We start from the raw sequence: 13,246 nt of genomic DNA on the forward strand, positions 1-13,246 counted from the left end.
GTTTATCCCTAGTGAGGGGGTGTGGCAGGGAAGATGTTGCTGTAGGTGGCGATGAGTCCTTTTAAATCACATAAAATCTGCCTCTGGCCTTCAGGACGAAGTCCAACTATTTGCCAAGGTCCAGGAAGCCCCTCAGGTGGAGACCCCTGGTCACCTCCTTTGCATCTCATCTCTTACCCCCTTCTCCCATCACACTTGAGGGTCCAGCTCTGCTGAGCTCCTGGCAGTTCCCCCAAAATGCCCAGCTCTCTCCAGGCCTTGGCACAAGCTGTTCTCTGTGCCTGGGATGCTCTGTCTTTCCACTTCACTTACCACCAACTCTTCATTATCCTTCAGCCTTTGCTCAGCTGTCACCCATTTTCCTTCCTGTCTGGATTGCGTGGGTGTCTCATCCTTGTGTCCCTCAGCCACCCATGCTTCTTAGACTTAGACTTATCACACTGACTGTAAATATGTCAGTTTCCTCTCTAGACTGTACTCACCTTGAGGGCAGGGGTTGGGTCTAACCACCATGTCCTCAGTGCATGACATGGAATATTCTAGGGACTTTGCTACTATGTGTTGAGTGGTTGGATGGAAGGATGGAGGGATGGAGGGATGGAGGGATGGGTGGTTGGATGGAAGAATGGAGGGATGGGTGGATGGGTGGATGGGTGGATTGGTGGGTGGGTGGATGGATGGATGGGTGAATGAGTGGATGGATAGATGGGGCAAGGTTCAGCAGACAGGCAGCTTCCACCCAATTTTTCCTCTCTGCTTGGAACCAGCGTCTGAACCCCCGGCTGGTTACTAAAAGCCCAGGCAGCCAACCCTGCGGAAATATAGAGCGTTATCTAAATGCTAAATAGCAGCAGTAACAGCCGAGATGGGCTCTATGAACAATGTGTGGGCTTATTGGCCATCTCCTGCCTGCCGTCCTCCTCCCGCCCCATTCTGTTCTTGAAAGCCTGTCGGGCCTGGTTAGTGCTCACACTTTGTCAGGACCGTGAGGCTCTCTGAGGGGCCAAGGCTTGCACACACAGCAGGGCTGGGCGGGCTGCAGCCCCTGGAGGGGTCTGGAGATGGGGAGGGGTAGGCAGCCCATGCAGTGGGGAGCTAGCTTACCGGTGTCCAGTCCCAGGGGCACTGCCACTGACCCCCGGGTGACCATCAGATGAGTGACATCCCCGTACATCCTCGGGCTCCTCATGTGTAAAGAAAAGGAGTTTTCTTACTGTCACTGAAAACCTACTATGCACCAGGTTTCCTAAAATTGAATTTGTGGAGCAAGCCTGGGAAGTTCTCCATTGTACAGAGACCGTGGCTCAGACAGGGAAAGGGACCCCGGCTAGGGAGAGTTATAAATAGGATTTAGCCCACGGCCGCCTGACTGCAGACCTCCACTGTCTAACACGAGGGGCTGGGCTGGATCAGAGGTTTGCAAAATGTTTGTAGTGGAGGGAAGCTTTGTTCAAACAAAATCTCACCCAGAAATGCTTTACAAAAAACAGATCAAAGCAGAGTGGACCCGACTGAAGCAGGAGTCGGGGTGGGCGAGCGGGGGGTCGGTGGGGCAGGCCTTCCCTCATCCCTCCTTCCCACCCTGCAGCCAACAGGGCTCCGCTGGGGGACTTCTGGGGTCAAAGCTTCTGCAGGGTGAGGCTCACCTGGAGGATGTGACAGCAGCCACTTGGGGTCACTTGGAGGGGTGTGTGAACCTGAAAGTTCATGAGTCCAATCTTCCCAGCTGCGAGGGACACAGGCTTTGCAGGGCTTCCCAGTTCACACCCGAGTGTCCCTGCCGGCCTCTCCGTAGGTGACCCCGGGCCTGTGGATTATCCAGGCTGGGCCTCCTCCAGTCACCTCCTCCAGAGGCGCTGCACAGGGCAGCTCAGAGTCACTGCCTTTTGACCCTCTGATGTTAGAAATAGGGACTTGGAGAGGCTCTTGATTCTCCAGCCTCCCATACCTTCACCCACACTGTGCATGGCTCACTGTGGACTGGCACGTGCTCAGAGGAAGCCTGGGCAGGACCCTACGTGGGGCAGGAACAGGGCCATGAAGAGGGTGTGGCCCGCTTGGCTGGGGGATGTCAGGATGTGGGCAGCGGTATCCCCTGGGCTGGCACTGGAGCCCATGTCAGCAGGCTCTGGAGATGAGGGACGAATTCCAGAAAAGAGCCCCCAGGCCCAGGGAATGGAGTATGGGCTCTGAGAGAGATGAGGGGGCTGGAAGAGGGGACGAGGGACCCTCGGGTGGACAGTCCGTCCCTGCAGGGGGTCAGATTGCTCTCAGAAAGGTCATATTTGGAGAACAATTAAATCCCTCCTAAAGCAGGCTTAATAGTTCTTCTTCTGGGGCTGGGTTTGGGGTGGGTCTCCCTCTCCACCCCCTCCCAAACCCCTCCCCTGACAAATATCTGAGCTCCGAGTTTCCATTCCTTGCTCTGACCGCTCCTTCTGCCTCATTTCTCCACCAAGTGGTGTTTGGCTTATCAGAACACCACCACCCACCCCAGAACCCAGACCTGACCCACACGCACCTGGGACCTGGGAATCCCGGGTTCTAGTCCCAGCAGTGCCTCTGCCTGTTCTACCCCTGCCTCAGTTTCCTCACCAGCACGTTGACGGTGTTGGGAGAGTGTCCCTGGGCCCGGATGACTCTGGAAGTCTGCGACTTAAAGCGACTTGAAGTCAGAGTCTGTGCTCTCCTGTGCCCCCTCCCCGTTCCAGCTGGTGCCCCGCTCAGTAGGAAGGAGGCCAAGGAGCCGCCAGGATTGTACGCTGCCTCTGCCATCAGTCTCTCTGGGTGGACTCTGAAAAGCCCATTTGGTTTATTAACACAAACACTCTTGGCATAAGCTTGGGAATGGCAAATTGGATGGGCGTTCACGGAAGTCAGGGGATGTGTTTATCACCTCCTGCTCCATCACCTGTCGCTGCTCCTGGCAGCCAGGGAATGGCCAAGCCTGGTTGGGGGGAGAAGCAGGGGTCAATGAAATCACCTCCAGAAAGCCACTTGTGCTTGACTGCAGGCTGCTATCTGCCCAGTGGCCAGGGGCCAGCTCTCTGATCTCGGTTCTACAGCTGGCTGACCAGTGCATGACCTTGGGAAAGGTAAGGTCCTTCTCCTATCTTGGCCTCAGTAAGCAGGGCCTCAAGGAACTGCAGGAATAGCCTGGACTGTGGCGTCAGATCCTTCCCTGCTGGAGGCTGGCTGAGCGACCACAGACACCACCTCCCTCTGCTCCCTCCACCGCTGAGTCTCACATTCCTCAACTGAAAAGTGTGGATCTTGATTCTCTCCTTATTCATTAGCCATTTATAATAAGCACCTCCTCTGTGCTAAGAACCACGTTGGAGCTTCAAAGATAATAATAGTAGTAGTGATAATAATAATAATAATAATAATAATAGTAGCTAAATATGTCGAGCACTTTGTGTACTCTCTTTGTACAGTGTATTAGTCCGTTTTCACACTGCTGATAAAGGCATACCCGAGGCCAGGCCCACCGGCTCACTCCTATAATCCCAGCACTTTGGGAGGCTGAGGTGGGCAGATCACCTGAGGTCAGGAGTTCGAGACCAGCGTAGCCAACATGGAGAAACCCCGTCTGTACTAAAAATATAAAAATTAGCTGGATGTGGTGGCGCATGCCTGTAATCTCAGCTACTCTGGTGGCTGAGGCAGGAGAATCACTTGAACCAGGGAGGCAGAGGTTTCAGTGAGCTGAGATGGTGCCATTCTACTCCAGCCTGGGCGAGGGAGTGAAACTCTGTCTCAAAAACATGTCAAAAGAAATAAAAAAAAAAAAAAAAAAAAAGACATACTGTAGACTGGGAAGAGAAAAAGGTTTCATTGGACTTACAGTTCCATATGGCTGGGAAGCCTTAGACTTATGGTGGGAGATGAAAGGCTGGGCACGGTGGCTCACACCTGTAATCCCAGCACTTTGGGAGGCCGAGGCAGGTGGATCATGAGGTCAGGAGATCGAGACCATCCTGGTGAACACGGTGAAACCCCATCTCTACTAAAAATACAAAAAATTAGCTGGGCATGGTGGTGGGCGCCTGTAGCCCCAGCTACTCGGGAGGCTGAGGCAGGAGAATGACATGAACCCGGGGGGCAGAGCTTGCAGTGAGCAGAGATCGTGCCACTTCACTCATTCCAGCCTGGACAATAGAGCGAGACTCCGTCTCCAAAAAAAACCAAAACAAACAAACAAAAAAACCAAAAAGCACTTCTTACATGGTGGCAGCAAGAGAAAATGAGGAAGAAGCAAAAGCGGAAACTCCTGATAAACCCATCAGATCTTATGAGACTTTTTCACTCTCATGAGAATAGCATGGGAAAGACCGGCCCGCATGATTCAGTTACTTCCCCCTTGGTCCCTCGTCCCTCCCACAACACATGGAAATTCTGGGAGATACCATTCAAGTTGAGATTTCAGTGGGGACACAGCTAAACCATATCATATAGTAAGTAATTTAACCCTCAAAACAATGCAATGAGACAGGTACTGTCCATAGCCCCATTTCACAGATAAGGATGCTGAAGCACACTAGGTTATGAGTTCTAATGAGGATGATGGCACAGGTGACATGATGCCATCACCACTGTCAACGTCTTGGAGGGGTTGTTGTCGGAGCTGTGGGCTGCAAAGCACAGTGAGGTCAGTTCCATACAACGAGATCAGGAAAAGCTCAGGGAGAAGGTGACATTGAGTTGTGGCCAGGGGTGGATGGTCACCCCTGAGACAGAAGGGGCTGGGGAGAGGGCATTCCAGGCAGAGGGAACAGTGTGTTTCAGGGTCAGCGCAGTATGTCTGGGACCAGCAAGTGTTTGGTAGGAATGAGTTCTGAGAGGAGAGAGACCTGAATGTGGCTGAGACATATCGTCTTCAGAGCATCTCTGAAAAGATTCGAGGGGCAGTTCCCACCCAGCGCGGAGCACCATGTCCAGGATTGGAATTTGATGCCCTTTCTTCTCTCTGACTCCCAAGACTGTGGCACACTTGGGATGGGTACTTTGAGCTCTTCAGGAGGGGCACGTGGCAGAGGAACACTGCTTCTTGGGAGGAACTGGGCTTTTCAGAGCCTTCTGGGCAGAAAGAAGTGGGCCGGGCTCCTTTACCTGGAAGATGAGGGTCCTGTTAAGCTGGGAGCCATTTGCATTAATTAATTGCCTTCTTTTGGTCCATTAATCTTGACAGCAGTGCATGCCTGTTCCTGCCTGCTGGGTGCTGGGAGAGGCGAGATTTGTTCTCACTGCACCTCAAGAGGCAGTTCCTCCTTGGAGAGCCAGGTCTTGGGAAAAAGGTGAGGGCACCTGGGGCTGTGGAAGGACGTCGTGGTCTTGGAATCAGGCTGGCTCCAGCCTTATTGCCATTTTCCCAATGAGGAAACTGCAGTTTGGTTGGAGTGACTTGTTCAAGGTCATGCAACAGCTGTGGTGGAGTGAGAGGTGGCATCCAGTCCCCCAGAGCCAGGTCTGTTCCCCTGCACCAGAAATCCCTACACAGCCAGCTGCTCTTCGACAGAGGCTGAGGGACCTGCCCCTGTGCCTTCCCCTCTCTCCCGCCTTTTCTTCCCCCCTCCACCCTTCCCACCTGTGTTCTTCTCCTCCCCCTACCTCACACATCTGTTTCCAGTCTCCCCATTCCCCAAGCCCCTGGACCAGAGGGGAGCGCAACACTGCCCACCCAGGCTTTGTCTGCGAGGACGAGCAAGCAGGGAATGTAGGTCAGGGAGATGAATCGTGCATTGGAGGTGGGCATGTGGATGAGGGAGGGGCTCCCGCGCCTGGCCGTGAGGGCTGCATCCTCTGGAACACTCAAGAGCAGAGGTTGGAGGACTGGCCCCCGCCCAGTGGGATCTGTCTCTCCCAGCAGAAGCGAGGGAGTGGGTAGAGAACTCATTCTGAGGTTGTCTGCCTGTCCTTTGAGCACCTCTAATATCCGTCTGCTTCTCCCAACCATCTCAGGGGCTCTGCTCAGCCCTGTCCCTTTGTGCACTAGGACCCCATAAACGTCTCCTCACTCATCCTCCTTGATGCTATTGAAGCAGTCTCTCTAAATCTGACCACACCCCTGCCTTGCTCCCACCCCTTCCATCGCTCCCCATCACCTGTTGGACTTGAAGTTGGAGATCTCAGCTTGGCAAAGCCCTCCCTCTGGGATCAGATTCCTCCCGCCTCCAGCCTTGCCCCATCTCTCAACCCCTGCCCATGTGCACCCACATACTTGCAGTTCCACAGCAGGGCACACACTTGCTCCCTGGAGCATCAGCTCTGGGTCCAAATCTCAGGTCTGCCACTTACAGGCTGAGGGGTGGGCAAATCATTGACCCCAATATGCCCTTGTTTCCCTATCTATAAATTGAGGAGCTCTGCTATAACAGCGCTCTGCTCAGATGTGAAGAGCTCTCATGGCACCCAGCAGAATGGAAAGGAGGTGCAATCACAGGGCTATTTATTGCTGCTGCCACTGCTGTTGTTGTTGTTACTATTATTAGCCCTGGGGATGGCCAGCCTGGATGCCCCCAAAGGCAGAGACACATTTTGTTTCCATCTTTGATTCTGCCCAGTGCTTGGCACAGAGCCACGCATTCAGAAAGTTTTCAATGAATGCTGAGTGAACAAATCAGTGAGTGGGGAAGGATCTATTCTCTGGGAACCCACAATCTGATAGGGAGAGGACACACCTCAGACCTCAGGACCTCCCAGGCAGACAAGGGAGGCAGGTTGCACTCATATACAAACGTTGTGGGGTTTCCAAAGGTGTCACTATTAGACTCTTTTGGTGCACACAGTGTACCAGTGGGTCTGAAATAAAATCAGCCCACAACAGCTCTGGGGGGCAAAGAAATTCATGAGGACCCACCTGGTGTGTAGCACAAGCAGGTTTGGGGAGCCATCACTGCTGTCTGCTGCATCTGCCTGCTGGCTCTGTGTGGGTGACCCCGGCCGCCTGTCACAACCCCTCTGCTCTTGAGTGGTCTCTGCTGGGGAGCAGGAAAAGGGAGATCAACTAATGTTCCTTGACAGCCTCCAGGCCAGGGAGTCAAGGTTGGCTGCCTTTTAAATCTTCCTGATTGCCCAGCCCCTGCCTTCCAGAGGTGTCTGTCCTGACATCCTCCCACAAGCCCAGGTGGCTTCAGCCTCCACTTCAGCAACCCCCCAACCCCCTAAATCCATACTCACATATCCTGAGCCAGGAGCATGCTCACCTGCCATCTCCTTTAACAACAGCCTTTCTGGGTGACGGCAGGAGCTCCATTTTACATTTGGGAAACTGAGTCACAGATGCAGTGACTTGCCCAAGGCCACACAGCCAGCCGTCAGCATAGCTGGGACTGGAACCAAGAAAAAGTCCCCACCCACTTCTCAGTGTCCTGCACCCTTCAACTCTGGAGATGTCATGGAGGTTTTCCTGCCTCAGTTTATCCATCTGCGGAGGCGCTCTTCCTCTGATCTCTGCTGTCCTCTCTGGGCTCTGCAGGGTTAATCTGGGCCAGCTCCAGGAGCACCTGGGACAAGAGGTGCTATAAATAGAGTTTCTGTGGCAGCTTGCCATCAGCCACCCTTGGGCTCCAGGGCACAATTCTGGTGCCAGCTGTTTGCCAGCCAGGCTGGGATCAGTGCTGGCAGCTCAGCCTCTTAGTAGTTTGCTTGTCTGGGACATCTCTCAAAGGACAGTATGTCGTATGTGGTGTCCTCTTTTCTCATAGTGGAAATCTCTTTTCTCTGATGCTTTTTCAGCCTCTTCTTCCCCAGCGAGGCTGGGTGGAGAGGATGACGTTGGCTGTCACATCAGGCAGAGTGTGCAAATCATCTAGGCCTCAGCTTCCACAGGTGGAAAATGGAGCCACACATCCTAAATGGTGTCCCCAAGGATGTCAGGTTGTAATCCCTGGAAACTGCAAATGTGACCTTATTTGGAAAAAGGGTCTTAGTGGATGTGATTAAGTTAAGGATCTCAAGATGGGGGGACTACCCTGGACTATCTGGGTGAGCCCTAAATGCTATCACCAGCATCCTTGTAGGAGGGAGGCGGAGGGGATTTAACACACACAGAGCGAAAGGCGCTGTGACATGGAGGCAGAGGTTGGAGTGACACAGCTGTAAGCCGAGGAACACTGGCCACTGAACACTGACCGAAGTTCCAAGGGGCAGGGAATGCGTTCCCCTTCTGCAGCCTCTGGAGAGGGTGTGGCCCTGCTGGCACCTGGAATTTGGCCAAGGTATGTTAATTTCAGGCTCTGGACTCCAGAACTGTGAGAGAATGAATTTGTGTTAAGTCACCCAGTTTGTGGTGATACATTAAGCAGCTTCAAGAAGCTAATACTTTGTTTATAAAGATGTGGCTAGAGGTTCCTGAGAGAGAAGGGAGACTGAGGCCCAGGAGTTGTATGGGAGAGGGGAACAGGGACCTTAGGGCCATGGAAGTATGACATTGGTGCCTAAAGGGGCTTGGTTGGCACAGACTGGGCTCAATGGGGGAGCAATGAACACATTCATCAAAGGTGAAAAAAGCTTCTTTAGTGCACGTCCCCTGCCTCCCTCAACCCTCCCCTCTCCTCCCCTCCCCTGTTCTCCTCATCCCCTCCCTTCCTCTGCACTCCCCTCCCTTCTCTGTGTAGTGGCAGGTGATACAGGGCAGAGTTTCTCAGACATGGTGCATATTACAATCTCCTGGGAAATTTAAAAAGTCTTGATGCCTAGACTGCACCGAAGCCTTATTAAATTGGAGTCTCTGTGGTGGAACATAGACATTAGTACTCTTGCTTTTTTTTTTTTTTTTTTAAGAGACAGCGTCTTGCCCTGTTGCCCAAGCTGGAGTGCAGTGGCACAATCACAGCTCACTGCAGCCTTGACCTTCTCAGCTCAAGCGATCCATTCTTGGCTTAATTTTTTTACAGGTTTTGTAGAGATAGGGGCCTTGCTATGTTGCCCAGGCTGGTCTCGAGCTCCTGGCATCAGGCAATTCTCCCACCTCGGCCTCTCAAAGTGTTGAGATTACAGGTGTGAGCCAACATGCCCAACTAGTACTTTTACTTTTTAAAGCACTACAGGCGATCCCAGCACACAGCCAACGTTGAGAACCCCGGGGCTAGGGTTTGAGAGTCAGGTACCTGGTTCTAGCCCTGCTGTGTTCAGCCTCGCTTGGTGGAGTGGATGTTGGTTGCTTTGACTGCTCATGATCTGCATCTCCTTCTTAAGGGGCAGCACCCTGGCTTCCCTTCAGCAGCCCTCCCTCGCCGACTCACAGTCCACCCGAGGTAGATGGGACTAATCCCCCTTCCCTGGTCCCAGGAGTGGGCATGTGACCCAGGCCTGAACAACCAGCACACCCCATCCTCTCTGGCTACAGAGATTGGCCAAAGAGGACACACAACTTAAGTCAATTCAATTAGCGTCCACCCTAGGACTGTGGCTGCGGTTATTGGCAACAAGCTGTGCTCTTTCTGTGAAGGCTGCTGAGCTAGGGGGATTGAGCCTGCAGCTGCTGGAGACTGCCAGGTTGAGAGAACCTGGCCTGAGAGTACGGTCAGCACAGAGAAGAGCAGAGCTGAGAGGCAGAGAGATCAGAGCAGATGACTCATGTGAACCCCTGGATCCAGCGGAGCCTGACAGTGTTCTCCTGGGCATCTCAGCTATGTGAGCCAGTTATTTCTGCTTTTGTTTGTTTAACTTAGTTTGAGTTGAGTTTCTGCCATTTTGCAATAAAAGAGTCTGGACTAAAACACTATATGACCTTGGACAAGTCTCCCTCGGGTCTCTGCTGCCTGTGTATAAAATGGCTAGGTCAGCGGGGCACGGTGGCTCACATCTATAATCCCAGCACTTTGGGAGGCCAAGGCGGGTGGATCACGAGGTCAAGAGATCGAGACCATCTTGGCCAACACAGTGAAACCCCGTCTCTATTGAAAATACAAAAATTAGCTGGGCATGGTGGCGCGCACCTATAGTCCCAGCTACTCAGGAGGCTGAGGCAGGAGAATCGCTTAAACCTGAGAGGCGGAAGTTGCAGTGAGCCGAGATTGTGCCGTTGCACTCTAGCCTGGTGACAGAGCAAGACTCTGTCTCAAAAAAACAAAACAAAACAAAACAAAACAAAAACTGGCTAAGTCAGTTAGTCATTCTCCAGTGTCCCTTCCAACCCTTACATGCCATGCCTCACCTCTCCACCTAGCTCCTGGACAAGGAGCTGTCTCTGGCTACATCAGGGTGAGCATAGCTCTGATAGTTCTTGTGAGGCCAGGGGTGCTATGGGAGGCTGTGGGCAGCATGGGGCTTTGTAAACTGGAGGTGTGACTGGAAAAGGGGGGCAGAGGGACATGGTTACAGGTGCCCAGGAAATGTCCCAGCTATCCCAATGAAGAACCGCGCCGTTGCTGCCTATGGCCTCTGCCTAGATGTAGATTCCATTGGTAGCCAGTGCCTGTTAGAGATCCTTCATCCAAGTGAAAACTCTTTCGGGGTGTCCATTTGGCCGTAAGTAGACCAGTAGAAATACATAAGGCACTGAAGTTGTCTGTCACCTTGACCAGTTTCTGATGATGAAGTCTGGTGGGAAATTGGAGAAACGTGCTTTGGAGTCTGTGGCAGATGTCATTCTGATTTCAGCTCTGTCATTCCTGTGTTGCCTGGGGCAGGTGCCTCAACCTCTCTCAGCTATCTGTCCTTCTAGGCCTGCCTCCGTGCCATCACCGTGGCCAGGGAGATAAAATAGACTGGCCAGACGTGGGTCATGTGCCCACTCCTGTGGTGGGGAGGGGCTTTGGCCTCACCCCACCACAGACCCATCATAAAGAAGAGCATGGTGCTGTTCCCCAAAGGAGAAGGAGATGGTGGGCAGGTGAAACAATCAGTGCCCCCCTGCCCACAGCAAGGCAGGGGCTGACACCCCGAAGTGGGTGTTGAGGATAAAGCATGTGTGTGTGCGCGCATGTGAACAAGTGTGTGTGTGTGCGCGCATGCGTGTGTGTGTGTGTGTGTGTGAACACCTGGCACACAGCAGGAGCTCAGGAAGTGCTTGCTGACCTGGCTGCTGGTGAGTGGGAAGAAGGTGTCAGGGCCAGGATGATGGCATTGCGTAGTTAATTCCCAGTAAATACTAAGCTGCTCCCAGCCCCCAACTCCAGCCAGCAGACAGCCCGCCTGGGGAGAGGTGGGTGGCTGTCAGTGCCTCCTTCTTTCCCCACCCAGCAGGCGGGCAGCAGAGCCAGGTGTGGGAGAGGCTGGAGGCTGGTCTGTCAGGCTCAGCGTCTTTGGAACCCCTCATCCAGGCCCCTGCTGACTATACTTTCAAGCTTGTGGCCTGCCACCTCCATCTCAGCTCCTCCGTGGTGGCTGTCATGCCTCCTGATGGGGGCCCAGAAGCACTTGCTGCCCTCCTGACATATCCTCTGGGGACCCAACATCTCCTCCGTGGAACTGGAGGCTCCTGATATTAGGGCCTCCAGGTCACCTTCACACTCTGCCTCCCCAATGTAGAGAATCCCCAGGTCATGATCACAGGCTTTGGGGAAGGACAGATCTCAGTTCAACTCTCAGCCCTGCTATTCACTGGCTGAGCAATTTGGGGCAAGTTGCTGGACTCTCTTTCCCCTCTATATAAAATAAGGGTAATCGTATTTCCTTCTGCAGGATTATGTCAGGATGAATGAGGACAATGTGGGTAAAGCACTTGGCCTTTGCTCCATAGATGTTACCTGCACTCCCCAAAGTCCTGTTGTATGTTCTTCAACTGTTTTGTGCATTTTTGTCTTGGCGTTGAACCAGCCAGGATCACTGAAATCTCTCGCAAATTGTCCCTCGAACCTCAGAGAAGAGTTTTCCGGGGCATCCCAGAAGGTACCAGAAATTGACTGAATGAGACAGAAATAGACTTAGTTTTCCCAGGAAAGAAATGTATCCTACTGGCTTCCATTTCCCACCACGTGCTGAAGCTGTCCCAGAGTAGGAGTCAGCAAATGTAGGTCCTTTCCTGCTTTGGTGAATCTGCCCTCCAGGATGCACTGAGTTGCTGCGCTAGAAATGAGAATCCTCAGACGGCCGTGAGGAACTCCCCATCCAGTTATTTTCACCACTAAGTCAGGGATTATTGGCCTGAGCCCCAGGGCCTCCAGTCCAGGGCCATAACTTGAGTGGAAACCAATTTGTGAAGGGGTCTTTTAATTTTATAATCAGCACGGTGCTTGACTGCTTGCTGTTCCTCTCCCAGTAGGGAGTAAGGAGGTGATCTGCACAGGATTAAAGCATGATTCCTGGGAACAATGCTTTCTAGGCCTGCTCCTTCCCTGGGTCAAGGGCCTCACTATTCTGGACTCCTGTTGGCTGCCTGGTTGGAATATTCTTCTCCATTGTATAGATGGGTAAACTGAGGCCTAGAGAAGTTAGATGACACAAGCCTTGCCCGATCATGTAGACTGTTAGTGGTGGTGCTGGGACTAGAACCTGAGCTTCCTGACTTCTGGTTTGGGGCTGCCTACTCGCAGGTCTGCTAGCAGATGGGAATTGTGGCCAGGATTCATTCCTTCCTTCCTTCCTTCCTTCCTTCCTTCCTTCCTTCCTTCCTTCCTTCCTTCCTTCCTTCCTTCTTTCTTTCTTTTCTTTCTTCTTTCTTTTTTTCTTGTTTCTTCTTTTTTTAAAAAAAGATTATTAAATTTAAAAAATTTGTAGTAATGCAAGAGAAAACAAAAAAGAACATGAGTCACTATTCTTGTATCAGATAAAATAGACTTTAAACCAACATCAGTAGAAAAGGACAAAGAAAAGCAGTACATAATGATAAAGTGTTCAATTCAACAAGAAGCTTAACTATCCTAGCTATATACACACCCAACACTGGAGCACCCAGATTTGTGAAACAATTACTTCTGGACCTAAGAAAAGACTCTGATAGCCACACAATAATGGTGGAGGACTTCAACATCCCACTGACAGCATTAAACAATTGTTGAGGCAGAAAGCTAACAAAGACATTTTGGACTTAAATTTGACACTAGGTCAATTGAACTTAGTAGACATCTACAGAATATTCCACCCAATAACCACAGAGTATACATTTTTCTTATATGTACACAGAACATACTCTAAGATTGACCACATACTCAGTCATAAAGCAAGTCTCAATAAATTAAAAAAAAAAAAAATGAAACCATACCAGACACCCTCTTAGACCACAATGGAATAAAAGTAGAAATCAATACCAAGAGGAAGTCTCAAAACCACACAAATACAAGGAAACTGAACAACTTGCTCC

At 51.9% G+C, this 13,246-nt stretch overlaps 1 long non-coding RNA gene across 1 annotated transcript; it reads right to left on the reverse strand.

Moving 5' to 3' along the window:
* Positions 1-4,385: 4,385 nt before the first annotated feature.
* Positions 4,386-8,519, reverse strand: LOC103882015. The gene is made up of 3 exons (XR_643679.4): positions 7,206-8,519; positions 6,860-6,977; positions 4,386-5,112 (listed from the first exon to the last, which is right to left on the reverse strand). It is a non-coding gene; the product is annotated as an uncharacterized LOC103882015 (long non-coding RNA).
* Positions 8,520-13,246: the final 4,727 nt, after the last annotated feature.

Source organism: Papio anubis, chromosome 1, assembly GCF_008728515.1.
Source record: "Papio anubis isolate 15944 chromosome 1, Panubis1.0, whole genome shotgun sequence".
In the NCBI taxonomy this organism is placed as follows: Eukaryota; Metazoa; Chordata; class Mammalia; order Primates; family Cercopithecidae; genus Papio; species Papio anubis.